This window comes from Corvus hawaiiensis, chromosome 3 (genome assembly GCF_020740725.1).
Source record: "Corvus hawaiiensis isolate bCorHaw1 chromosome 3, bCorHaw1.pri.cur, whole genome shotgun sequence".
In the NCBI taxonomy this organism is placed as follows: Eukaryota; Metazoa; Chordata; class Aves; order Passeriformes; family Corvidae; genus Corvus; species Corvus hawaiiensis.
Window position 1 is genome coordinate 108,343,087 of NC_063215.1, and position 27,861 is coordinate 108,370,947.

General features: G+C 50.2%; 2 long non-coding RNA genes across 2 annotated transcripts; both read left to right on the top strand.

Annotated features, from left to right (window-relative positions):
• Window positions 1–20,492: 20,492 nt before the first annotated feature.
• LOC125322574 lies at window positions 20,493–23,241 on the top strand. Its single transcript, XR_007202098.1, has 3 exons — window positions 20,493–20,636; window positions 22,335–22,440; window positions 23,201–23,241. It is a non-coding gene; the product is annotated as an uncharacterized LOC125322574 (long non-coding RNA).
• Window positions 23,242–23,394: 153 nt separating this feature from the next.
• LOC125322489 lies at window positions 23,395–26,320 on the top strand. Its single transcript, XR_007202029.1, has 3 exons — window positions 23,395–23,436; window positions 24,935–25,087; window positions 26,281–26,320. It is a non-coding gene; the product is annotated as an uncharacterized LOC125322489 (long non-coding RNA).
• Window positions 26,321–27,861: the final 1,541 nt, after the last annotated feature.

Genomic DNA, 27,861 nt, shown 5'->3' on the forward strand with positions numbered 1-27,861 from the left:
GGTGGTTGTGGGGAAGAGGAGGCAGGGCTTAAGAGCACCTCAGAACAGGTCCTCTGCTGGACTTGGCTACTGATTCCCTCTGTGGTGTTTGTGCTCTCATTTGGGAACTGTATTGCATGGATCTGGATACTGCAGACCTTTGAATACTGTGATCCTTGACTGTCAACTTCTGCAGCCATGAGGATATGTCAGGGCAAATATTGGCTACTGAGGAGGTGTCTGCAAATTCAGGTGCTGCTCCTGTAAATGTCAGGCGTGACTTCTCTGTGCCTGGGCCTCCACCGTGAAACCAGAGCCCAGATAAAACTTGGGGTACAGATGTATCATCTGATCCATGTCTAGTATTTCGATCTGGGCTTAAGATCAAAGAGGGCAAGGTGCTAGAGAAGAGTTATAGGACTGTACCTGATGCAAAGATATTGGCTTGGATATATGTGTGAGAAAATGTAGCTGTCAAGCTTATCCTAGTGACAAGGTTAAAGCAGGAGTCCCAGAAGTATCATTCCAATTGAAAAGCGCCCATAGGGCTTTTAAAGTGCAATCGGAATATCCTTACCTAGCAGCTGAGTTGAAAAAGGCCTTTTTGTCCTTGAAAGAGCAAGGAGGTGTACTGTCATTCTCAGGAGAGAGCAGTGCTATGGCCCCATGTAGCCCGAGACTGTCACCAGTGTAAGGCATGAGCAGGCAAAGTCAAGCTTGGGCAGGAGAACAAAAGTAGCTGCCCTCCATACAGACTTGTGTCTCAGCTCAGCAGCTCTTGCTGCTTCACAGAGGCTGTAGGAGCCACTTGGCTCCAAAAGGAGAGAACTGGGCAGGTCTGATGCAAGTTGAAGAATGACTGCTGTGTTTCAGCCGGAGCTTGGCAAGCTCTGTGGGACTCCAGCAACTGAAAGCTTTAGGACAATTCCTCAGCTTTGCATCGTGTTGGGTTTATGTGTTGCATTTCCTCCTTCATCAGGGGGACCATGCTAAGAAGGTTTGCCTCCTTTGATGCTACACACATTCCATGCCCTTCTCTTTCTACCTCCTCATATATTCTTTTGTCCTCCCTTTTCTCAAGGCCAAGATCCAGCATCAGAAGCAAAGAGAAGAACTCTGAACATGCAAGTAGGTACAGGGCATGTCTGTCCTAAACTGACCATTGGAATGCTGACCCAGGGGTGGCATTGTGACAGTTTGGTTGAAAACCATCCTGGTTTAAATGTCTTCAAATTCCTTTCAATTCCTTGATGGGCTCAGTGCACTCTCCCAGAGCCTGGTCACTGGGAGTGTGCTCCGGTGATGCAGTGAAAATTACTCCAGGAGCTGGACTGGTACCTTGGGGCTCGGGAAATGCGCCACAGGAAAAGAAAACATTCCTCTCCATCCTGCACATGCCTTTCATCTCCCTGCACCCTTTCTAAGGTCATAATTAGTAGAGAAAAAAGGACATTTAGCATGAAAGGAGAAATGTTCCCACTCCTTCCTCCTGCCTTTGAAGGAGGACACCTTCCCTTGGGGCAGTTTCTGTGCTGAGCCCTTTGAGATCCGAAGGAGATTCATGGACATTGCCTGGTTTTGCACGGGGAGAAATAGGGAAACCTCCTTAGACAGAAAGGCCTTGTGAATGTTCCAGTTAAGGGGAAGGAGACTTCCAAATGGATGCAGCCTATGCAGGATCAGAGTTTGTCATCCTCTGACAGCACAAGCCTAAAGCCACCTATGGCAGGTTCACGATGGCAAATCTCTTCCCCGACTCTCCCTGCCCGTGTCAGTATTGCAGGCTGAGGCTGGGGGAGGAGATGCCTTCTGCCTTGTCCCCCCTCCCTGCCTTGCCTGATCCCTGACAAGAAGAGTTGTGCCAGACCAAATGCGGTGTCTGGTGCATGTGTGTCAGTCCCTGCTTTCAAGTTCAAAGCCTCAATGCCAGGGTTGTTGTTCCTTTGCCATCTCTGGGCATGGAATGATAGGAGAGATGAGATTTGAAGAAATAATTTTGCTGATGCAGAAAAAGGGATCAGATCCACTGGTCCCTTGCCTCAGAGTTTGTTCTGCCAAATCCTGGGCACGGCCCTTTTGGAATGACTCCTTAATTGCTGATATGCAGCTGGAATGCTGAATGCATCTGGGGAGAAGTATTGCTGGCTAAGTAAGGTGGCATTTCTGGATTAATTTTGGAGTAGAAATGAGCTATCTCTTTTAATATTGACCTGACCTTTCTACAGGGGGAAAAAATTCCAGATTTAAGACAGGTCTTCGTTCTATGATCTGCCCTATGCCACTTCCATTGGGAAAATTTTGAATTGTCAGGAACTGCCATGATCAGAAATGTTTTGAGGCAGGTCATGTTTGTGTTGGGTTTCAGTTTCTTTGCAGAGAAGAAAGCAGGCAATAAATCCCTGGAACCATGAATTAGAGCAAAAGTGGGATATTTGGATGACCCATTTGTTCCCTACAGATACAGGCTACTTGAGTATTGGGGACATCTCATGGGGAGTGCAAAGCTTCTGCAGCTTCTAACATGGGGTGCCATTGTTTGTGTCCCAGCACTGCCTTTGTTGTAAAGAGAAATAAAACCACCAACAAAACCCAGCCGAGAACTGAGGGGGAGTTACAGATACAAAGGCCTTGAAAACTGGCTTTGGAAAGCAATTACTTCCTAGGTGGAATTGTCAAATTCTAGAGAACCCTATGGGTTGCCAACTGTTTGGAAGGAAAGGGATCCCCAAGTAGTGGATGAGCCATGAGCAGCACAGAAGCATAGTAGTGGAATCTCTCTCTCCTGTCCTGCCAGCTCCATACAGTTCAGAGCAATTATAGTGCTGCTAGTTTCATGAAAAATAAAAACAAAGCGATCTTCTCAATATTTAAATAACCCCTCGAGTGCCTCACCCATTAGTTGTGGTGATTGTAAAGGTGGGAGTTCAACTAACTCACTTCTTCCCTTGTACCTGATCCACAGCTTCTTCTGTAGACAAAACCTCAAGGAAGAAGTGGATGGAGACCATGCCTAAGGAGGGCCCTGTGCGGCCTCCCCACCCTGGTGCCCTCCCACCCCTGGCTGGCTGCAAGGATGCTGTGCAGACCCCCAGGCTTGGCAGTGCAGGTCTCCGCTCGCAGCCTGCTCAGGGGGCCTTGGCCCAGGAGCCCCGGCAGGGGCAGCTGAGCAGCGCTGCCCCCGGGGTCACTGCCAGGGAGGACAAGGTGAAGGCTGAGCATGGCTCAGCCTCACAAAGAGGTAAGGCGGGAGCTGGGCCGCTCTCTGGCGGGAGGAAGGCTCTTGTGCCAGCCTAGAGAGCCTGGGCACATTGCCAGGGAACAGTTCTGCCCTGCATGTGCCCCCTGCACTGAGCTGTGCTGCTCCCAGTGCCCCGTGGAGCTGTAGGGCTGCTCAGCTGTGGGGCCGGGAGAGGAGCAGGAGGGTGCGTGTGCAGCTGAGCCATTCCTGGAAAGCACAGGCCTCTGGGCTCCCTGCTGTCCCAGGGCAGCCCAGAGGCCAGGCTGTTCCTGTGCTGGCTCTGTGCAAGTGGGTCAGGGTGTCTCCCTGGCCTGCCTCAAGTGGCTGCTGGCAGGAGCATGTTTCCCTGTGCAGCTCTTTAGAAGTTTCCAGGAAATCTCTCACATGAAATACTGTAGCTTCAGATGCTTTAGGTTTGCACTGCGGGCTCTGTTATATTTTGTGTCTCCACTTTGCAGGCGTGACTAGGTTCATTTTTGCTAAGTCTTTCCGGCCATCTCCCTTTATGCCGCTTCCCTCCAAGCCATTGCCTCCCATCCAGAAGAGCTCTCCTTCTTCAAATGCAAAGAAAATATGTAGTGGAGAGCAGGAGAATGGGAAAAATGGCACTAGCTACGACGAAGACAGTAGAGCAAACCAGGAGTTGAGCACAGAGGGAAAAGGATGGAAGGTAAGGAAATGAAGCTAGAGTCCTATGTGGAAGGTTTTCAGTTTATGTGCTGTAGGCAGAGCTCGGAGACCTTTTGCTGTGGTGTGAGGCCAGGGAAGCAGCTGAGCAAAGGGAGAGCTCAGCAGGACACTGCACTTCAGGCTGTCTTTGCAGTGGGTGTGTAGTGCAGGCTTCATGTCCTCAGCGGGTATCAATAGCAGGGGAGGTCTTTGAATGGTTTCTGGCTCTCTTGTGGCTCCTGCTCTGTCTTATGGCTGAGAAAACACCAACAGGCAGTCAGAGCAGCTGAAGTTGGCCAATCTTGTGAACCAATCCTTCTACGTTTAGTAAACTATGGGTATGTGTGAACCATCTCTGTGTCTTGGTGCTGTTTTCTGTCAGCTGTGTCCTGTTTGGATGGAGAAAGGTGTTTACTGGAACAGGCAGTCCTGCAAAGTCAGTTCCAGGTTGTGTCAGCTTTTGAGTTGTACAGCCATGCCCTTGTGCCCAGTTGTCTCTGATGCTATTTCTAGACTTCATCAGCTTCTGGGCAGCTTTGTGCATTCTGGCATGGCTTTGTCCAGAGGGCAGGGATGGCAGGTGGCCATGGGGAGAGCAGCCCAGAGCCCACCCCCACGATTGCCTTTGCAGCAGGGCCAGGACCTGCAGTTGTTTTGGGTTTGCCATGGGGTGCAGGAGGAGGCAGATGAACAACAGCTTTGGTAAACAGAATGTCCAACCCAAGGCTTGTGTACTTGATTCCAGCCTTGCTGAGAAAGGGCCCAGCGTATCCCTGAGAGGAACTGATCCTTCCACTGAAGTTTGAACAGGGCCTGATTTGGCTCTTTAGCTGTGCCAGGAACAATGGGATGCTAAGGAAGGGTGTGCATCTGCCCCCGCTGCCTCCACCCCGCTTGCTGGACATGGCATGGGGGCCCTGGAGCAACTTGGGCAGGCAGAGACCTCCCAGAGAGCAGCAGGGCAGGGAGCTCAGCAGAACTTCCTAAATGCCAGTGAGCCTGAGATGATGGATGTGTGGGAGCTGGAGAGCACCGAGCATGCCCAGAGCTCAGCAGCATTGGGGCTCAAAGGCTGCTGGGGAACTGTACGAGGGAAGGGAAGCAGCAGCAGAAATGAGGGGCTTGAGAAAAGCAGGTTTGGACATCCTGCAGGATGGCTTTGTGGGGACTTGGCTGGAGATCAGCACTGGCTGTTAGGTGCTTTAGGGACAGGGAGAGAATAGTAATCCAAGGCCATTCCCATACGATCCAAAAGGCCAGTGGAGGCAGTGGCACCGCAGAACATCTTGGTGCCAAACATGTGGATGCCATCTGGGAATGTAGCCACATTTCCAGACAAGTGAGCACAGGGAAAGCGGTGGCAAATGTGGGACATGGCCTCTCCCTCACCACTTCCCTTTCCATTCCCTTTCCTAGACCAAGCTGCTCCATCAGTTTGACATCTCTGCCAAGTCCCAGCTAAGAGCATGGCTAAATGTCTTCAGGCATGAATGGGGGCAAGGCTGGTTGCTTGATCTGAGTCTTCTGCTCTTTCCAGGCTGCCTTGATGCCTTTGCATTCCAGAGGTGGGGATATGAAGAAGGGGTCATTGGGACCACCTTTGATCCCCCCAATACGCAAGGCAGTGAGTCCCCCTGTGAGCAGTGCGGCAGTGTCTGTCCCAAGCTCTCCGCAGCTGGATTTCCAGGAGTCCCAGGAGATGAGGTAAGCCAAGGTGTCTGCTGCTCCAGTGTGCTGTTCCCCTCGCACTTCCCGTCTCGTGAGGTTATTTTCCACAGTCATCTCTCCCTTGTATTTAGGCAAACCTCAGTGTATTCCCCATTTTGCCCATCTGTGGTGATCCAGCACAATGGCAAAGCCAACACCATATGCCCTAAGAGCAGAGGTGGTTGTGGGGAAGAGGAGGCAGGGCTTAAGAGCACCTCAGAACAGGTCCTCTGCTGGACTTGGCTACTGATTCCCTCTGTGGTGTTTGTGCTGTCATTTGGGAACTGGATTGCATGGATGTGGATACTGCGGTTCTTTGAATACTGTGATCCTTGCCTGTCAACTTCTGCAGCCATGAGGATATGTCAGGGCAAATATTGGCTACTGAGGAGGTGTCTGCAAATTCAGGTGCTGCTCCTGTAAATGTCAGGCGTGACTTCTCTGTGCCTGGGCCTCCACCGTGAAACCAGAGCCCAGATAAAACTTGGGGTACAGATGTATCATCTGATCCATGTTTAGTATTTTGATCTGGGCTTAAGATCAAAGAGGGCAAGGTGCTAGAGAAGAGTTATAGGACTGTACCTGATGCAAAGATATTGGCTTGGATATATGTGTGAGAAAATGTAGCTGTCAAGCTTATCCTAGTGACAAGGATAAAGCAGGAGTCACAGAAGTATCATTCCAATTGAAAAGCGTCCGTAGGGCTTTTAAAGTGCAATTGGAATATCCTTACCTAGCAGCTGAGTTGGAAAAGGCCTTTTTGTCCTTGAAAGAGCAAGGAGGTGTACTGTCATTCTCAGGAGAGAGCAGTGCTATGGCCCCATGTAGCCCGAGACTGTCACCAGTGTAAGGCATGAGCAGGCAAAGTCAAGCTTGGGCCGGAGAACAAAAGTAGCTGCCCTCCATACAGACTTGTGTCTCAGCTCAGCAGCTCTTGCTGCTTCACAGAGGCTGTAGGAGCCACTTGGCTCCAAAAGGAGAGAACTGGGCAGGTCTGATGCAAGTTGAAGAATGACTGCTGTGTTTCAGCCGGAGCTTGGCAAGCTCTCTGGGACTCCAGCACCTGAAAGCTTAAGGACAATTCCTCAGCTTTGCATCGTGTTGGGTTTATGTGTTGCATTTCCTCCTTCATCAGGGGGACCATGCTAAGAAGGTTTGCCTCCTTTGATGCTACACACATTCCGTGCCCTTCTCTTTCTACCTCCTCATATATTCTTTTGTCCTCCCTTTTCTCAAGGCCAAGATCCAGCAGCAGAAGCAAAGAGAAGAACTCTGAACATGCAAGTAGGTACAGGGCATGTCTGTCCTAAACTGACCATTGGAATGCTGACCCAGGGGTGGCATTGTGACAGTTTGGTTGAAAACCATCCTGGTTTAAATGTCTTCAAATTCCTTTCAATTCCTTGATGGGCTCAGTGCACTCTCCCAGAGCCTGGTCACTGGGAGTGTGCTCCGGTGATGCAGTGAAAATTACTCCAGGAGCTGCACTGGTACCTTGGGGCTCGGGAAATGCGCCACAGGAAAAGAAAACATTCCTCTCCATCCTGCACATGCCTTTCATCTCCCTGCACCTTTTCTAAGGTCATAATTAGTAGAGAAAAAAGGACATTTAGCATGAAAGGAGAAATGTTCCAACTCCTTCCTCCTGCCTTTGAAGCAGGACACCTTCCCTTGGGGCAGTTTCTGTGCTGAACCCTTTGAGATCTGAAGGAGATTCATGGACATTGCCTGGTTTTGCACGGGGAGAAATAGGGAAACCTCCTTAGACAGAAAGGCCTTGTGAATGTTCCAGTTAAGGGGAAGGAGACTTCCAAATGGATGCAGCCTATGCAGGATCAGAGTTTGTCATCCTCTGACAGCACAAGCCTAAAGCCACCTATGGCAGGTTCACGATGGCAAATCTCTTCCCCGACTCTCTCTGCCCGTGTCAGTATTGCAGGCTGAGGCTGGGGGAGGAGATGCCTTCTGCCTTGTCCCCCCTCCCTGCCTTGCCTGATCCCTGACAAGAAGAGTTGTGCCAGACCAAATGCGGTGTCTGGTGCATGTGTGTCAGTCCCTGCTTTCAAGTTCAAAGCCTCAATGCCAGTGTTGTTGTTCCTTTGCCATCTCTGGGCATGGAATGATAGGAGAGATGAGATTTGAAGAAATAATTTTGCTGATGCAGAAAAAGGGATCAGATCCACTGGTCCCTTGCCTCAGAGTTTGTTCTGCCAAATCCTGGGCACGGCCCTTTTGGAATGACTCCTTAATTGCTGATATGCAGCTGGAATGCTGAATGCATCTGGGGAGAAGTATTGCTGGCTAAGTAAGGTGGCATTTCTGGATTAATTTTGGAGTAGAAATGAGCTATCTCTTTTAATATTGACCTGACCTTTCTACAGGGGGAAAAAATTCCAGATTTAAGACAGGTCTTCGTTTTATGATCTGCCCTATGCCACTTCCATTGGGAAAATTTTGAATTGTCAGGAACTGCCATGATCAGAAATGTTTTGAGGCAGGTCATGTTTGTGTTGGGTTTCAGTTTCTTTGCAGAGAAGAAAGCAGGCAATAAATCCCTGGAACCATGAATTAGAGCAAAAGTGGGATATTTGGATGACCCATTTGTTCCCTACAGATACAGGCTACTTGAGTATTGGGGACATCTCATGGGGAGTGCAAAGCTTCTGCAGCTTCTAACATGGGGTGCCATTGTTTGTGTCCCAGCACTGCCTTTGTTGTAAAGAGAAATAAAACCACCAACAAAACCCAGCCGAGAACTGAGGGGGAGTTACAGAAACAAAGGCCTTGAAAACTGGCTTTGGAAAGCAATTACTTCCTAGGTGGAATTGTCAAATTCTAGAGAACCCTATGGGTTGCCAACTGTTTGGAAGGAAAGGGATCCCCAAGTAGTGGATGAGCCATGAGCAGCACAGAAGCAAAGTAGTGGAATCTCTCTCTCCTGTCCTGCCAGCTCCATACAGTTCAGAGCAATTATAGTGCTGCTAGTTTCATGAAAAATAAAAACAAAGCGATCTTCTCAATATTTAAATAACCCCTCGAGTGCCTCACCCATTAGTTGTGGTGATTGTAAAGGTGGGAGTTCAACTAACTCACTTCTTCCCTTGTACCTGATCTACAGCTTCTTCTGTAGACAAAACCTCAAGGAAGAAGTGGATGGAGACCATGCCTAAGGAGGGCCCTGTGCGGCCTCCCCACCCTGGTGCCCTCCCACCCCTGGCTGGCTGCAAGGATGCTGTGCAGACCCCCAGGCTTGGCAGTGCAGGTCTCCGCTCGCAGCCTGCTCAGGGGGCCTTGGCCCAGGAGCCCCGGCAGGGGCAGCTGAGCAGCGCTGCCCCCGGGGTCACTGCCAGGGAGCACAAGGTGAAGGCTGAGCATGGCTCAGCCTCACAAAGAGGTAAGGCGGGAGCTGGGCCGCACTCTGGCGGGAGGAAGGCTCTTGTGCCAGCCTAGAGAGCCTGGGCACATTGCCAGGGAACAGTTCTGCCCTGCATGTGCCCCCTGCACTGAGCTGTGCTGCTCCCAGTGCCCCGTGGAGCTGTAGGGCTGCTCAGCTGTGGGGCCGGGAGAGGAGCAGGAGGGTGCGTGTGCAGCTGAGCCATTCCTGGAAAGCACAGGCCTCTGGGCTCCCTGCTGTCCCAGGGCAGCCCAGAGGCCAGGCTGTTCCTGTGCTGGCTCTGTGCAAGTGGGTCAGGGTGTCTCCCTGGTCTGCCTCAAGTGGCTGCTGGCAGGAGCATGTTTCCCTGTGCAGCTCTTTAGAAGTTTCCAGGGAATCTCTCACATGAAATATTGTAGCTTCAGAGGCTTTATGTTGTCATTGTGGCCTCTGTTTTATTTTGTGTTTCCATTTTACAGGACTGACTGACTTGGCTACTCTTGCCAAGAAATTTACCGTGCAATCTCCCTCTATGCTCCTTCCCTCCAAGCAATTGCCTCCCATCCAGAAGAGCTCTCCTTCTTCAAATGCAAAGAAAATATGTAGCGGAGAGCAGGAGAATGGGAAAAATGGCACTAGCTATGACGAAGACAGTAGAGCAAACCAGGAGTTGAGTACAGAGGGAAAAGGATGGAAGGTAAGGAAATGAAGCTAGAGTCCTGTGTGGAAGGTTTTCAGTTTATGTGCTGTAGGCAGAGCTCGGAGACCTTTTGCTGTGGTGTGAGGCCAGGGAAGCAGCTGAGCAAAGGGAGAGCTCAGCAGGACACTGCACTTCAGGCTGCCTTTGCAGTGGGTGTGTAGTGCAGGCTTCATGTCCTCAGCGGGTATCAATAGCAGGGGAGGTCTTTGAATGGTTTCTGGCTCTCTTGTGGCTCCTGCTCTGTCTTATGGCTGAGAAAACACCAACAGGCAGTCAGAGCAGCTGAAGTTGGCCAATCTTGTGAACCAATCCTTCTACATTTAGTAAACTACGGGTATGTGTGAACCATCTCTGTGTCTTGGTGCTGTTCTCTGTCAGCTGTGTCCGGTTTGGACGGAGAAAGGTGTTTGCTGGAACAGGCAGTCCTGCAAAGTCAGTTCCAGGTTGTGTCAGCTTTTGAGTTGTACAGCCATGCCCTTGTGCCCAGTTGTCTCTGATGCTATTTCTAGACTTCCTCAGCTTCTGGGCAGCTTTGTGCATTCTGGCATGGCTTTGTCCAGAGGGAAGGGATGGCAGGTGGCCATGGGGAGAGCAGCCCAGAGCCCACCCCCACGATTGCCTTTGCAGCAGGGCCAGGACCTGCAGTTGTTTTGGGTTTGCCGTGGGGTGCAGGAGGAGGCAGATGAACAACAGCTTTGGTAAACAGAATGTCCAACCCAAGGCTTGTGTACTTGATTCAAGCCTTGCTGAGAAAGGGCCCAGCGTATCCCTGAGAGGAACTGATCCTTCCACTGAAGTTTGAACAGGGCCTGATTTGGCTCTTTAGCTGTGCCAGGGACAATGGGATGCTAAGGAAGGGTGTGCATCTGCCCCCGCTGCCTCCACCCCGCTTGCTGGACATGGCATGGGGGCCCTGGAGCAACTTGGGCAGGCAGAGGCCTTCCAGAGAGCAGCAGGGCAGGGAGCTCAGCAGAACTTCCTAAATGCCAGTGAGCCTGAGATGATGGATGTGTGGGAGCTGGAGAGCACTGAGCATGCCCAGAGCTCAGCAGCATCGGGGCTCAAAGGCTGCTGGGGAACTGTACGAGGGAAGGGAAGCAGCAGCAGAAATGAGGGGCTTGAGAAAAGCAGGTTTGGACATCCTGCAGGATGGCTTTGTGGGGACTTGGCTGGAGATCAGCACTGGCTGTTAGGTGCTTTAGAGACAGGGAGAGAATAGGGATCCAAGGCCATTCCCATACGATCCAAAAGGCCAGTGGAGGCAGTGGCACCGCAGAACATCTTGGTGCCAAACATGTGGATGCCATCTGGGAATGTAGCCACATTTCCAGAGAAGTGAGCACAGGGATAGCGGTGGCAAATGTGGGACATGGTCTCTCCCTCACCACTTCCCTTTCCATTCCCTGTCCTAGACCAAGCTGCTCCATCAGTTTGACATCTCTGCCAGGTCCCAGCTAAGAGCATGGCTAAATGTCTTCAGGCATGAATGGGGGCAAGGCTGGTTGCTTGATCTGAGTCTTCTGCTCTTTCCAGGCTTCCTTGATGCCTGTGCATTCCAGAGGTGGGGATATGAAGAAGGGGTCATTGGGACCACCTTTGATCCCCCCAATACGCAAGGCAGTGAGTCCCCCTGTGAGCAGTGTGGCAGCATCTGTCCCAAGCTCTCCGCAGCTGGATTTCCAGGAGTCCCAGGAGATGAGGTAAGCCAAGGTGTCTGCTGCTCCAGTGTGCTGTTCCCCTCGCACTTCCCGTCTCGTGAGGTTATTTTCCACAGTCATCTCTCCCTTGTATTTAGGCAAACCTCAGTGTATTCCCCATTTTGCCCATCTGTGGTGATCCAGCACAATGGCAAAGCCAACACCATATGCCCTAAGAGCAGAGGTGGTTGTGGGGATTAGGAGGCAGGGCTTAAGAGCACCTCAGAACAGGTCCTCTGCTGGACTTGGCTACTGATTCCCTCTGTGGTGTTTGTGCTGTCATTTGGGAACTGTATTGCATGGATCTGGATACTGCAGACCTTTGAATACTGTGATCCTTGACTGTCAACTTCTGCAGCCATGAGGATATGTCAGGGCAAATATTGGCTACTGAGGAGGTGTCTGCAAATTCAGGTGCTGCTCCTGTAAATGTCAGGCGTGACTTCTCTGTGCCTGGGCCTCCACCGTGAAACCAGAGCCCAGATAAAACTTGGGGTACAGATGTATAATCTGATCCATGTTTAGTATTTCGATCTGGGCTTAAGATCAAAGAGGGCAAGGTGCTAGAGAAGAGTTATAGGACTGTACCTGATGCAAAGATATTGGCTTGGATATATGTGTGAGAAAATGTAGCTGTCAAGCTTATCCTAGTGACAAGGATAAAGCAGGAGTCACAGAAGTATCATTCCAATTGAAAAGCGCCCGTAGGGCTTTTAAAGTGCAATCAGAATATCCTTACCTAGCAGCTGAGTTGGAAAAGGCCTTTTTGTCCTTGAAAGAGCAAGGAGGTGTACTGTCATTCTCAGGAGAGAGCAGTGCTATGACCCCATGTAGCCCGAGACTGTCACCAGTGTAAGGCATGAGCAGGCAAAGTCAAGCTTGGGCAGGAGAACAAAAGTAGCTGCCCTCCATACAGACTTGTGTCTCAGCTCAGCAGCTCTTGCTGCTTCACAGAGGCTGTAGGAGCCACTTGGCTCCAAAAGGAGAGAACTGGGCAGGTCTGATGCAAGCTGAAGAATGACTGCTGTGTTTCAGCCGGAGCTTGGCAAGCTCTCTGGGACTCCAGCACCTGAAAGCTTAAGGACAATTCCTCAGCTTTGCATCGTGTTGGGTTTATGTGTTGCATTTCCTCCTTCATCAGGGGGACCATGCTAAGAAGGTTTGCCTCCTTTGATGCTACACACATTCCATGCCCTTCTCTTTCTACACGCTCATATATTCTTTTGTCCTCCCTTTTCTCAAGGCCAAGATCCAGCAGCAGAAGCAAAGAGAAGAACTCTGAACATGCAAGTAGGTACAGGGCATGTCTGTCCTAAACTGACCATTGGAATGCTGACCCAGGGGTGGCATTGTGACAGTTTGGTTGAAAACCATCCTGGTTTAAATGTCTTCAAATTCCTTTCAATTCCTTGATGAGCTCTCCCAGAGCCTGGTCACTGGGAGTGTGCTCCGGTGGTGCAGTGAAAATTACTCCAGGAGCTGCACTGGTACCTTGGGGCTCGGGAAATGCACCACAGGAAAAGAAAACATTCCTCTCCATCCTGCACATGCCTTTCATCTCCCTGCACCCTTTCTAAGGTCATAATTAGTAGAGAAAAAAAGACATTTAGCATGAAAGGAGAAATGTTCCAACTCCTTCCTCCTGCCTTTGAAGGAGAACACCTTCCCTTGGGGCAGTTTCTGTGCTGAACCCTTTGAGATCTGAAGGAGATTCATGGACATTGCCTGGTTTTGCACGGGGAGAAATAGGGAAACCTCCTTAGACAGAAAGGCCTTGTGAATGTTCCAGTTAAGGGGAAGGAGACTTCCAAATGGATGCAGCCTATGCAGGATCAGAGTTTGTCATCCTCTGACAGCACAAGCCTAAAGCCACCTATGGCAGGTTCACGATGGCAAATCTCTTCCCCGACTCTCTCTGCCCGTGTCAGTATTGCAGGCTGAGGCTGGGGGAGGAGATGCCTTCTGCCTTGTCCCCCCTCCCTGCCTTGCCTGATCCCTGACAAGAAGAGTTGTGCCAGACCAAATGCGGTGTCTGGTGCATGTGTGTCAGTCCCTGCTTTCAAGTTCAAAGCCTCAATGCCAGGGTTGTTGTTCCTTTGCCATCTCTGGGCATGGAATGATAGGAGAGATGAGATTTGAAGAAACAATTTTGCTGATGCAGAAAAACGATTTATCATTGGTGGAGGCCTGTACAGAATGATTAGTTCTCTGAGTTTCAAAAGCTCCATTGGAGAGCATTTCAGATTAACCTGCACCATGCTGTTTCCATTAAGAAAATTTTGAATTGTCAGGATTAGCGAAGATCAGAAATGTTTTGAGGCAGGTCATGTTTATGTTGGGTTTGGGTGTCTCTGCAGGAAGGAAAGCAGGGAATAAACTCCTGGAGCAACAAAGCAGAGAAAGCTGGGACGTTTGCATGAACAATGTGTTCCCTACAGATATGGGCTGCTTGAATAGTGGGGACATCTAAATTTGATTGCAAATCTTCTTTTGCTTCTAACACGTGGTGCCATTGTTTGTGTCCCAGCACTGCCTTTGTTGTAAAGAGAAATAAAACCCACCAACAAAACCCAACCGAGAACTGAGGGGGAGTTACAGAAACAAAGGCCTTGAAAACTGGCTTTGGAAAGCAATTACTTCCTAGGTGGAATTGTCAAATTCTAGAGACCCCTGTGGGTTGCCAACTGTTTGGAAGGAAAGGGATCCCCAAGTAGTGGATGAGCCATGAGCAGCACAGAAGCAAAGTAGTGGAACCGCTCTCTCCTGTCCTGCCAGCTCCATACAGTTCAGAGCAATTATAGTGATGCTAGTTTCATGAAAAATAAAAACAAAGTGATCTTCTCAATATTTAAATAACCCCTCGAGTGCCTCACCCATTAGTTGTGGTGATTGTAAAGGTGGGAGTTCAACTAACTCACTTCTTCCCTTGTACCTGATCTACAGCTTCTTCTGAGTCTACAACAAACACCCAGAGGAAGAAGGGAAAAAATTCATGGTGTGTGATAGGACCTGGGATGCCTCTGTTCCCAAGGGAACTGGCTGAACTTTTTGGCTTGAAGACGGATGCGCGGAAGCCCGACCTTGGCAGTGCAGGTCTCCGCTCGCAGCCTGCTCAGGGGGCCTTGGCCCAGGAGCCCCGGCAGGGGCAGCTGAGCAGCGCTGCCCCCGGGGTCACTGCCAGGGAGCACAAGGTGAAGGCTGAGCATGGCTCAGCCTCACAAAGAGGTAAGGCGGGAGCTGGGCCGCTCTCTGGCGGGAGGAAGGCTCTTGTGCCAGCCTAGAGAGCCTGGGCACATTGCCAGGGAACAGTTCTGCCCTGCATGTGCCCCCTGCACTGAGCTGTGCTGCTCCCAGTGCCCCGTGGAGCTGTAGGGCTGCTCAGCTGTGGGGCCGGGAGAGGAGCAGGAGGGTGCGTGTGCAGCTGAGCCATTCCTGGAAAGCACAGGCCTCTGGGCTCCCTGCTGTCCCAGGGCAGCCCAGAGGCCAGGCTGTTCCTGTGCTGGCTCTGTGCAAGTGGGTCAGGGTGTCCCCCTGGTCTGCCTCAAGTGGCTGCTGGCAGGAGCATGTTTCCCTGTGCAGCTCTTTAGAAGTTTCCAGGTGGTCTGTCCCATTAAATACGTAGCTTCAGATGCTTTAGGTTTGCATTGCGGCCTCTGTTATATTTTGTGTTTCCACTTTGCACTTGGGACTGACTGCACTGGTCCCAAGGAGGTTACCCTGGAGTCAGTAGTTTCCCTGTCAACTTCTCAGATGCTCTTACCTTCCAAGGCCTTGCCTTCCAATCCAGAATAGCCCTCCTTCCTCAAAGCCCACATCTAACTCTTTTTTATGATTAAGCTGACCATTTTGCTGGGCAAAAAATCCTGATTTAAGACATTGATTTTTTGCTACTTTGCTGCTGCGTGTTTTTATCCTCTGTGAAGCCATGTAAAGAGTGATTCATCCTCTGAGTTTTAACGGCTCTGTTGGAGAGTGTTTCAGAATGACCTACATTGTTCCACTTCCATTAGAAAATTCAGCCTTTAGTCAGACTGGCCTGAAAGTGGCCCAATCTCACACAGTTTAGAATGAAAATCCTTGGGGAAAGCAAATTATCCAGTTTCAAGAACACAATTCACGTTTGGCTAACACTCCTGCAATCCTAAGCTTTTCTTTTCATGTCCTCTAAAATATTGCCACAAAGAGAAGAAAATATTGATCTAAATGCTTACGGGTGTTAGAACCCGGGAGTTCTTTTAGGAACCGGGAAGAAGATGTTTACTAAAATCAGCACGAATTAGGGCAGATAAGAATCTCTGTCAAGAGCAAGCTCCGTCTCTGCCCTTCTCTATCAAACACAGCGGCTCTCCAGCATCCAGGGCTGAGGCCTCCATCATGCAGGAGGTTTCATTCTGCTGGCCAACAGAGCAATGCCATGTCTGCTGCCAGTGCACTGTGGCAGTAGCCCATCCATTGGGAGAGGTTCTAGGCATATGTAGCTTGCTGCTCTCAGATACAATCTCTGGGTCTTACCAGAGCTCTGCAATCTGGAAGCTGTCTTGCCTGTTGCCCAGCATGGCGCTGTTGGGGGCTTGAAGTATGCCAGAGATTTACAGGAACCTTTGCTTCCATTAACAGGCCTCCCAGTGAGCCAGGCCAAGGAGACGGATCACCCCACCAGTGCTGGCCTTACGAGTGCCGAAGCCCTGAAGGATGGCTTTGGAAAGGTGAGGGATAAGGACAGGGATGAGCAGACTTCCTTTCCAGTGACTGTTTAGTGCTAGGCCCAAAATGTCCCTGAAAATCATAATCTTCCACTCTTGGGGGATGGGGATTCTCTTGGGAATATATTTGACAGCTACAGAGCAACTGCTTGGCTATTTCCAGTGGTGGCAAGGTCACTGGTTTGGAGACGGTGCTAAGGTCATGCCAGAAGCATTCTTTATGTACAAAGGCCCTTGTAGAGAAGTTCTGAATGGCAGAGCAAGCTACACATCAGTGAATGTGGGCAAAGTGCATCCTGGGAAGCACAGAAGCAAGGATTCTAATGCTGAGTGTAAGCAAGGCTGCAAAATAAAATGGGAGAGTTTGATTTTTCCTGGTTACTTTTCTTGCTGTATCTCACAGCCCTCTCATTCTCAATTTTTCCACGCATTAACATCAATGTTTCTGCAACTTGTTTTCACGTGACTCCTCTTTTTGGCCTCACGGTCTCCGAGAGCAGCTGAGTCCTTCAGAAGCCAGAAGTGAGAAACAGCTGCAATTCCTGGCCATGAGTGTTAAGCAACAGCTACTTACCCCTCCTTGCTGCGTATTGCACATGGTTTTTATTCTCCTGCCATGGCCTGTAGGAAGGGAACTGCCTGCTCACTGGTCACGTGGGCTCTTCATCTGTCTTGGAGCACTCCTGTGATTTTCTTGCTTCAAGCAGGGCCTCTTGACATAGGCTGAGAAACAGTACCTTGGAGCAGTGGGAAGTTATGGCAATAAAGTGTTCCACCTCACTGTGTGTAATTGCCAAGGTGAGGACGGGAGGCATTCTTCAGAAACCATTGGAATGTACATGGAGCTGCATCAAGGACTGTGGAACTCTATGGACTCTGTGCTCCTGATGAGATGTTGTGTCTGGTTTGTGTGTCTCTGCTTACAGTCTGTGATGCATTCCCATTGCATGTAGGTCCGTGCTGCACTGGGAATGTTGGCTCAAAGGAACTTAGAGCGGAAGCCAATGGAGCTTTTGGAGAAAGAGATCAAGACAGAGAGAGAAAAGGAAACGTCCTTGCAGCTGCCTCCACAGACAGTTGACCCCGGGGATGCAGCTGCAGCAAGTAAGTGGTTGCTACACCTGTGGTCCTTTCTGATCACTTGCTTGCCCTCTGCACAGTGTTGCCCTCAGACTGGGGGGCTGTTACATTTGCATCTGAGTGGGAGTTTGCATAGGATGTATTTCCGGTCCCCAAAGAAAAATGGAGAGGCATGAAGTGTCTTGCCCATGGCCTCACTGAGTCCGTAACAGAATATCAGCTTCCCACCTTCCCCTCTGAAGTCCTTCAGAGTGTAAAATTCTGTCTTGCAAAGTACACTGGGGCTTCAGACTCTCTCCTGGATAGCAGCCTCCAGGAAAAGCGGGTCCAAAAGAATGCTTTTCAACCAAGGTGCAACCTGGAAGAAACAAAATTCAACTCCTTCTAATGAAAACCCCAGAGACCCTTCTCCCACCACTCCCTGCTGAGGAGCTGGTGCTGTAGAGCTGTGCTGAAGCCCCGAGCCAGTGCTTCTGTTGTAGCCCCAGGAGCAAGCAGCGTTGCCGACTGAATCGGGGCTGAGGGGCTCTGACTGCAGTGCTGTGTGCGCTGCCCCAGGGCAGCAGCAGGGACCTCAGGAGGCAGCACTCAGCCCGAGGGCATCACGCAAGGTTATCTGCGCTTTCTTTTGGTAACTTCCCCAGCCAGCCTCTGAAACAGGAAAACAAAAGCAAAGCAATACTGGGGTTTCCTTGTTTCTTCGGGGAAGCATCACTGCAGTTTGGTTTTAAACCAGAAGAGGGTAGATTTCAATTAGATATTAGGAAGATTTATTTTATAATGAAAGGGATGAAACACTGGAAGAGTTTGCCCCGAGAAGCTGTTGTTGATCGATCCTTGAAGGTGTTCAAGGCCATGTTAGATGGGGCCCTGAGGAAGCTGCTCGTGCTGAAGATGTCCCTGCTCGTGGGGGCTGGACTAGATGGTGGTTAAAGGTGCCTTCCCACATAAACTCTTCTAGGAGTCTGTGATCACTTTCCCATGGTACTGTGCCACTGTTATACTTGAAGTTCTTTGGGATAACAAAGAGATGTTACCCAGCTCCAGCAAGTTTTCTGGGCCTTTCCATTGTCACCCTCCACTTCCAAGCTCCTCTTTGGTCCCTGCAGGCTTTAGCCTACCGCCTGTCAATGGCACAGCTTCCAGTGTGCCGAGGAAACACCCTGGTAGTGCCTTGAAGAAGAAGGTCTTGAGGAAGCAGGACAACGTGCCCTTACTGCCCAAGAAGCCCATCATCCATGGAGACGGCAGCTTCCCACGCAACTCCTCAGGTAAGCCTGCTCCACAGCAGCTTTTTCCTGCACCGGTTTTCCTTGCACAAGGAGCACAAACCACCTCCTGCCTCAGCCACCACAGCTGGGATCTTGGGTTCATAGCCTGTGCTGAGAATGAACAGCAAATCTACTCTTGAGTTACTCCAGCTCGGCAGAACTGGAGCAGTTGGTTCTTATTGATCCATTGGAAAGCTGAGCTGCATAAAGTAGTGGTAAAGACCTAAGCTCTGGCTTTTGCCCATCCTGATAGAGCAAACTACAGCACTGGTGCCAGGAGGCAGCTGTAACTGCAGGGATGAGCTCGGGGCAGTCTGGCAGGGTGTGCTCACTGTGCACCTACGAGTACCACCACGATCAATTGTCCACTCTCCATCTTGGCCCTCTGCCTGTGCTGCTGTCCGCCTCTGCAGCCAGCTTTCCTGCTCTCCCAGCAAGGGTTGTCTCTGCATGGCAGTCAGCCACTTGGTGCAGCCGTGCTGCTGCTCCCAGAAGCGCCCAATGGCTTCTCGCCGCTGCCATCCCACGGCCTGCAATGCCAAGAGGGAACAAGCAGCACCTCCTGTGTCACCCCACCCAAATACAGCGGCCTGTGTAGCAGGTGACAGCCAGGAGGGGCTGCCTGGTGCTCCCAGGCTGTTTGCTGCCCGCAGTGAATACACAGCACATAGTCCCTAGTGGCTCTTGCCTCTCCTGTGAGGGCAGCCTGCCTGTGCTATGATCCTGAGTAGGGTGAGAGAAGAAGAAGGGAGCTAGGAATGATACTTTGAGTGCTCTTTTCTAGTCATGCTACTTCCATGCTCACAATTGACCAGAACTAGCCTGACGTGGCTCCCCATTCCTATTGAATATAGATGTGTACATCCACATCCTTCTGCAGTGACACCACTGATGGCAGTGACAGGGGTACATCAGTGACAGCCAGATTAGCTCCCATCTGAATATTTTTGATGTTACGCTTCCTCCATACTGTGTGAGAACATGCAGGGTAGCGCAAAACTTCTACAGAGTCTAGAGCAGTTCATCTAGATTCTGTGCAATGTTTAAACTCCATCATTTGAGACAGCTCAGATGTTTCCTTGTACACATTAGAAAACGACCTGTTGAGTGCATGACATGAAATTGATGATCAACAGTCCTTTGGATGACAAGTGGGTTTCTTAAGAGATGCATTTATCATCTGAATTTTCTCATACCTTGTAAACTGACTATCAAGAGATTGTGTCTGCCAACAATTTGCATCTGTATTTACGTATTCTTATCATCAATTTGCATTTGGAAGGCTTTTTTATCAACCATCTGGGCTAGAGATTCCATTTTTCCACAAGAGAAAGCTTAGGCTTGCACAGTGTGCACACAAGTCCATTTGATGACAAACACATTTCACCTCAGCATCTTTGAAATACAGCCAGTGTGTACTTTACTGAAATAGTAAAGATTCATGATGCTTAGAAAGAACAAAATCCATGAACTACTCCCTTCCCAAGAGCAGGCTGAAATGTAAGTGCACTCAGCTGCCCTCTGTCTAGAATATTTGAAGCCAATGGGAACAGAGGCGCTGTGAGGTGTGAAGGGTCAGGTATCGCTGTTCCCTGGTAGCTGCTCTGAGGGGATTCAGCCGGGCCCAGCAGGACTCGCTTGTTCAGGCTCGGCTTGGTGCTGTCACGAGGCAGCTGCAGGTCTTTCCTCAGGGAGTTGCAGAGTGCCTCTGTCCTCAGGGCTCGGGGAAATCAGGGCGCTGAGACAGGAGAGGCAGCTGAGGGGTCCCTCGTGGGGAGCAAGTCCTGCTGGTGGGCACTGTCTCACAGGGAGTGGGAGCTCTGCGGCCTCAGGAACGTGCCGCTGGCTGTGGTACCTGTGGCACTTGGGAGCTGGCGCTGTGTGGGCAATTGTCAGGTTGAGCCAAGGAGCTGTGCCCAGCTGGGGGGGCTGGGAGAAAGCAAGGAGCCAGAGAGCAGGGAATTCTCTGAGCCAGTGCCAGTTTGTACCTCATGGAAGCCTGGCTGGGAGATGGGGCTGCAGGCCGCTCCATGGCGGGGTGCCTTGCCCGGGGCTGCAGCGCTCATGGCTGACCCTCTCCTTACAGTGACCCCGCAGACGGCCACTGGTGCCGAGCGCCGAGAGGAGCCGCTCCGTGGGAAGGGGCAGAAGGACGGAGCCTCTTTGGAGCCACAGCAGTCCTTGCTCGAGGCACTCTCCTTGCTCAGCAGCGATGACTGGTAAGAAAGGCCCCGTTCACTCTGTCTCCCTCTTAGCGTTAAGGTAGGTTAGGAGAGCATCTTGCTAGTGCCTCTGAGCCCCAACAGCCCAGAGGGCCGAGGGGCACCAGTGAAACCACTCCAGAGCAGAGAGAGGATAAAGATTTGAGAGCAGCCTTTTCTTGGCCTTGGTCTGCAGCAGTGCTCCAGCTGCAGCAGGTCCGTGCTGTTTCCTTGCTTTGCCTGCTGCTCTGTGGAGCTGCAAAGGAAATCTTGAGGGAAGAGAGAAAGCTGTGGGACAAGATGATTTGCTGGCTGAAGCCAGAAGCAGGATGGCAGCAGTTTGGAGTGTAGAGATTTGGGTGCCTCGGGGCCCAGTGGGACTGAGTAAGATTTGTCTCCGGCCCCACTGCTGGCAGCAGATGCAGGAGTCAGGGTCTGCCTGTGACCTTCCGCATGTGAGTCCCAGGAGCAGCTACAGGGAGTTCTTCTTTCTGAGAAATGCACTGAGTTGTGCTATAGAGTCACTCAGCCTGTCATTAGTCCTGAGGGGCTCATGGCAGAAGAGAAGGAAAAAGAAATAAAATCCTCTAGGAATCTTGCACTTTTGCAATTCAACTGTTTCCTTCTCACTGCTTCATATGGGCCTGAGATGTTTTGTCAATACTCACAATGTGTCCCAAACTTAGACACAGACAGAAGGAGGCCTGTAGAGGCCCAGAGGTGATAACCCCACAAATATTAGGTGATATTGGTTGTCTTTTTGATGTCTGGGTTATCATCTACTCACTGCTGGATGCTTCATTCACACTGGGATAAGGACTCCATTCACCCTGGGATAAGCATGAAAAATCTGCAGCGATGCATCTCCTTGTGCAGTCGCCTTTGCTCTGCCCTTTCTCTTCGGATTTCTCTTCCCCATTTCTGTTTGGTGCCCTGTGAGGTGCAGAGAGCTTCTGCAGCTGTGGGGGGGTCCGGGTGACACGCAGGGATGCCCGTGGCATCAGCCGCCAGCCCTGCGCTGCAGCCCCGATGCATCACGCGCCTTCCTGTAGCTCAGGTCCTGCACAAAGCAAGTGCTGAGAGAGGGAGATGTTTGCACCTTGTAAATAACATGTTGCTGTTGTTTTAGGTAGGGGCTTTTGGGAAAAGCCAGACTTTCAGCTGTTCTTGCCCTGGTGTGGAATCTTCTGGGGTATCCTGCTGCTTTCCTGGGGAATGTGTGAGGTGGAGTGGAGTGGGTGACAGACAGGCCTAGATTGCAGAGTGGAAACTCAGCTACAGAGTGCCAGTGCAGACTCTCACTGCTGAACTGCCTGCTGGGGCTGGCAAAGAAGGAAAATGCCCCAGACACAGCCCAATGGGACTGTGTCTCAGGGACAGGTACAGGGAGGTGACAAGAAACAGCAGCATGGCACGGTCTCACAGCCTCCAGGAAGCACTGACATTGGGACTTCATGTGCCAGAGACTTCAGAAAGGCTGTCTTGTTAAACGGCCACAAATGAAGAAGACTCTGAAAGCCCTCTATTTGCCTCTTGGATTTGTGTATGCTTTGGACAGCCACAGCAACCTGTGGCAGCGAGTTCCACGATCTCATCAAGTACTGCTTGAAAAGCACCTCCCTTTGTTTGACTGAGCCACCAGCCTGGTAAATTCAGAGGGTGCTGCCTAGTTCTTGGGTGGAGAGAAAGTCAATCTTTTTGGTACTTGCCTTTCAGGGAGCTGAAGGAGAAGGGACTCTTCAGCATCAAACACCTGGCTGAGTCCCACTCAGAAGTCCTTCTTTGTAGACTTCGTGAGGTTTGCTTGGCACTTACCAACGAGGTAAGAACATTGTTCTGAATCGTCCTCCGTGCTTCTTACACGGTGTGTGGAGTAGATATGTGCTTGTTCATCTCCCTGTGTGCTCAGGGACTGCCTTCATTTCTGTTTCTAGACCCTATCTTTCTCATGTCTGTCAGCTCTCTATAGGATCTGTGAGCACATGTAGCTCTATTTACTGGTAGGTCGGGCATCTGACACGCTCCTCTTGGAGCGAGCTGCCATTACAATGCAACGTGCAAATGCAGAAGCGGAGACACTAATTATGTTATTTGCTGCAGTCCAAATCTCTGCCCAAGCTGTAATTCAACACTGCCAATTAGTCTGTAGACTTGAGCCTGTGTTTTCTGTTTCCTGGCTGAGGGCTTCAACTGCTGCTGTTGCTTTTTCAAACAGGAGCAAATGACTCTTTTGTCTTTATGACTTGTGCCTTTATGGCTTGAGAGCAGCCCTTGCTTTAATTTGTTTCTTTGTTTTTTGAATAAAAGGGCCTAAAACCAAAGCAGTGGACATTCCAGAAGAGTTAAGTAGAACACTTTAAGTTAAAGAATATGTTTTAGGCCTGCAGGAAGCAGGCCTGAGGCCTAGCACAAGTAGGTGCCAGAGTTAAGTGCCTTTCTGTGCTTGTGCTCTTCTGCTCTGCCTGTGCTTTTGTGTTCCCCTGGACACAGCGGGAAGTGTTGTCATTTCCTGGGACTTTTGTCTAAGGCAACTGGTTTTCTTTTCAAGGTGATTCTTATGTTTCCCCTCATGACTTCCCCAGGTGACCAACCTTCGCTCAAAGGTGTCTTACTCTGCAATCGTCACTCTTGGAGAGCTCTTTGTGACCTTGCAGAAGGACATGGACTCGGAGGTGGATGAGGTTGCTCGGGTCCTTCTCCAGATGGTGTGGAACTCCCCAGAGTTTGTCCAGAAAGCAGCCAGTCACACCCTGGGAGTCATGGTGGAGCATGTGACTCCTGCACGAGCAATGACTGCTCTCATGGACAGTGGAGTCCAGTAGGTTCTTCTTCTCTTAGTGATATTCTTCACCTTCTATTGTGTGGGGGGGAGAAGGGCTGAGAGAGAGAATGGGAATGGTGGGAGGGAAGGGTCCTGTATCCTGCATCTTCTGTGATCTCAGTGACTTGATTCTCCAATCAACCTCACTTCTTTCCTCTTGTCACCTATTTCTGCCCTCGTGCAGCCCTTTAGTTGACAGAATCACAGAGCTGTAGAATATGCTGAGTTGGAAGGGGCCCATCAGGATCATTGAGTCCAGCTCCTGGCCTTGCACAGAACAAACACGCCAAGGGTCACACCATGTGCCTGAGAGCGTTGTCCAAAGGCTTCCTGAACTCTCTCAGGCTTGGTGCTGTGACCAGTGCCCTGGGGAGCCTGTTCCAGTGCCCAGCCACCGTCTGGGTGAAAAACTTTTTCCTGATATCCAACCTCAACCTCCCCTGACTCAGCTTGCTGCTGCTTCCTGGAGTTCTCCCAGTCTGTCCGAGTTGCCTAGATGTGGTGAATGGTGGGCAAGTGAAAGTGCCTGCAAAGGCTAAGGATAGAGCCCTGTGGTTTTGTGGGAAGAGGGACAATTGCAACTGCAGCTGTGAGCGCTCTTTGATATTTCACAGCCCTAACCACAGAGGCCTTGGGAAAAACCATGCATCCTCATTATGCCATTCACTTGAGAAGTAAGGAGGGTTCTTGCTGGGGCATGGAGCACATGGGGGAGAACGTGCTGGGTGTGGCACAGCCTGCACAGCAGGTGCAGCTCCTGCCAAGAGGCGTCTTGTAGGACTGTCCTGGCCTTAGAGCCCCACTTGCTATTCAAACTGATGTCTCATGTTAGCCTTGAGATGATGAATCACTGTACAGGCACCTTCACAGGCCGACTGCCATGGGACAGCTGAAGCAGGTGCTGCCTTAAGTGTTGGTGCTGGGCCTGATAGTCCCCAAGAGACACTGTCTAGAACAGGACAAGCTGGCTAAACTGACTGCCACCCTTTCCTCAGCTTTGGAAAAGGGGGAAACGTTCAGATGTATCTCCTGCCAAGCCTCACAGAAGAAACTGGCTGCATTGCTGGATATTCTTCGACTTCATGTCCCACAGCATGTTTTCCCTGCATTTGTTTCTTTCCCAAGGTCTGCAGATTTGGGGGTAAATGGGTGGAAATATCCTCAATCCTGCTGCGGCTCTCTGTGTAGTGGCTGGCCCCTGATGGGTCAGCCTGGGTTGTCTTTAATTTCCCCCTTTCTCAGAGTGAATTTGGGGAAAGACATTGAGTATCAGATAGTGCAAGGAGACTGAATTCCTCGCTCTTGCTTGCAGGCAGTCCTTCTGTACAGTGCTAACTTTGTGTTTCTCTGCGGACAGAACCTTCTACATGTGTCCCAAGTGTCAGGGAGAACCCAGGCCTCCTTCCCCCAGCAATGACAGGGAGCATGCTCTGGCCAAGGCCTGCGCTGTGTCCCCCTGCTCCCTGTGCCCCAGTGTCCGCTCTCTTCTTCCCAGGAGCCGCCACGTCCAGGTGCGGAAGTGCGCGGCCCAACTCCTCCTGTCCTTGATGGAGAAAACTGGAGTCACGAAGCTCGCAGGAACGCCCAGGGCTGAGAGGCTGGCGCACGCGGCAGGGACGCTTGCTCAGGACTGTCACAAGGACACAAGGTAATGATCTTCATTTCACCTCCTAAAACAGGAAAACTGTTGGGTGTCTGGCTGTAAAGGGCAAAACCACAAAAGAGTGGAAGCTAAAGGAAATATCAAGTTCCCTCACTGTGTGGATGAGGTTCACAGAGTCACGGAATACGCTGAGTTGGAAGGGACCCATCAGGGTCATCGAGTCCAGCTCCTGCCTGTGTGCAGGGCCCCCCAAGAGTCACTCCATGTGCCCGAGAGCATTGTCCAAAGGCTTCTTGAGCTCTGTCAGGCTTGGTGCTGTGACCACTGCCCTGGCTTGTCTGGGGAAATGACTGTGCTGGGGAACGTGAGGTTGTCCCGCAAGAGGGAGCATTGCCAACTTCCTGGGACTTGAATGATTCCTTCCTGAGATCAAAAGAGCCATCAGATGAGCCAGTCAAACAGTTTTGCTTGGCCTTTAGGTGCACAAGACAAAGCCAAAATGTTGGCTAATGTTCATCACTGAAGGATCGCATACATCTATTTCTCATTAACTTAAGACTTTCCTAGAAATATTCCAGGGGTCTTTAGCCAATGTATTCAGTCTTTCTAAACCTCTTCTGCAGATTTCTATAATGCTCTTATCTGTGGCTGAATGACCTCCAAATTGCTTCTTGAAGAAAACTGTGGTTTCCTAGTGGCAAAATCAACCCAGACCACCCAAATCCCCTTACTTTGAGGATTCAATTCCCATTAATAGCTGCCAAGAACGCATGAGCAACTAGCTGTCCCTGTGCATACATATGGTATAGAATAATCAAAAGCAAGCATGAGGCATTTGGTCCTGGCTTCCCTGCCAGTTAAAGAAAGGCAAATTACTGTGCAATGGCAGCAAGACACTGCTAATAAGCTCTGACTCAAAGCAGAGGTGTTTTGCTTGTTCCCTGGGGTCCTTCGATGCCACAGAAGCGCACCCACAGTTTCAGAGTGAGATTGTATTTTTCTGTTGCCCCACGTTCTCCTCTTGCCTCTTGTGTTCAGCTGACAGCACTGTGCAGTGACAAGTGGAGGTAAATCTCTCTCTTTGCTGAGTAGGTAATGCCTTCTCATGCAGGTATGGCAGCTGCTGAGGTTAAGGTATCAGCTTATTCTGTTAACGCTCCTCCTTTGTTTGTTCACCTTCTATTCTTTCTTTCTTTCTTTCTTTCTTTCTTTCTTTCTTTCTTTCTTTCTTGTTTTAGGCATTATGGACAGGAGATGGTGAAAATGATGCTGAATCACCAAAAATTTAAAAGGCTTTTGGAACAATCTCTTTCCACCCGTGACCTGGAAGATATTCTGACAAGAATGAAGAAGAAAGTAAGTGCTTGGTAGGAGAAATGTCTCCTTTGTGCAAGTATTGCCACTGCTGATATGACATCAAACATACCTAATCTTATCTCATTCTTTTTCTGCCAAATCAATTTGCTCCTGGGAATGAACTGTTGATCCGTAGCCTGTTCATCTGCAGAGCACAAAGGAACTGATAGTATTAGGGGAAAAGTGGGGTATTGGATATTTTGAATATTGGCCACAAACAGGGAAGGGAAAGAGGAGAAAATGGGTTTACATTTAAGCATAACCCCCCACCCCACTATCCCTACTCTGCCCCCAGTGACGCAATTAAGTGAGAACAGTGCTTCTGGAGATAACAGAGTCTTTGCAAAAGACACAGGAAGCAGTAGTGCCAAGAAAATTTCCAAATATACAAAAGTCCAGTCCCAGTCAATCCCAATTCCTACAATTACTGTCTGTCTTCTGGGAATGCTGTCTTGCTGTCATGCCCTGTGGAGCTGGAAGAAGCTTGGTGAATTCAGCAGCATCCAGTGGAAAATCATTTGTTTGCCTGGGGGTTTTTTAATTCTTTTTACCTACATTATAGAAGGGAGTGTGCCTTTGTGCAGCAACAGGGAGAGTGAATGTGGAATCAAATCAACTTCCAACACAATGGGCCAACCTCCAAAGAGTCCAAATTTTTCTGCAGCTTCCTTTAAGAGCATTAGTTCCCTACCAGTTTGCATTATTCCCATTTATGCTCAAGAGGAATGAATTGGGGATTTTAGACTGCTGCTCAGTATGGTAGCAGCCATAACCTGCCTTGGGCTATTGAAAACAAAGAGTTGGCATCACTGAACCTCTGGCCTGTTTCCTTCTGTAAGTTCGGAAAGGTTTGCCCAAGCCTTGGTAGCAGTGATCCTGGTTATAAGTTGTGTTTTAAACAGGTAATTTCCTATTTTACATTCTAAAGATCCATGGGGTTTCTTTATGCCTTTGTAGGGGATGGAAACGCAGAAGGGTGAACAGCCATCTGTCGAGAAGCCTGTGAAGAAGAGGAGCGATGGCTCGAAGAAGCCCCAGGCCACATTGCCTTCTAGTAAACGGTACTGAGCACTTTAGTTAGATGTGACAAAGCACGTGGCAAGCTTTACATGTCTCTTCCTCAGGAAAATCTTTCTGGTGGAGATGACCTGTGCCAGAGATTGTTTCCTTTCCCTACAAATGCTCTATCATAAAAAATGTCTCCTTCTGCATTACGCTGAACACAACTTCTCTGGAAGGGTTTCCGCAAAAAATGGGCGACAAAAAGACACCCATTGGTTGCAGCTCAGAAGATCCAGTGCAGTGGCAAGGACAGTGCTGTGGAGGCTGTGAGAGGGCCATGTCTCCGCTGCCTCACTTGGGACAAGTAAATTCAAGCAGGGTTTTTTTCCTCTGAGAGCAGTCTTTTTCAGATGGGTGTTTTGATGAGAAGTCCCAGTCTAGAAGCAAGATGCCGTTCCCCA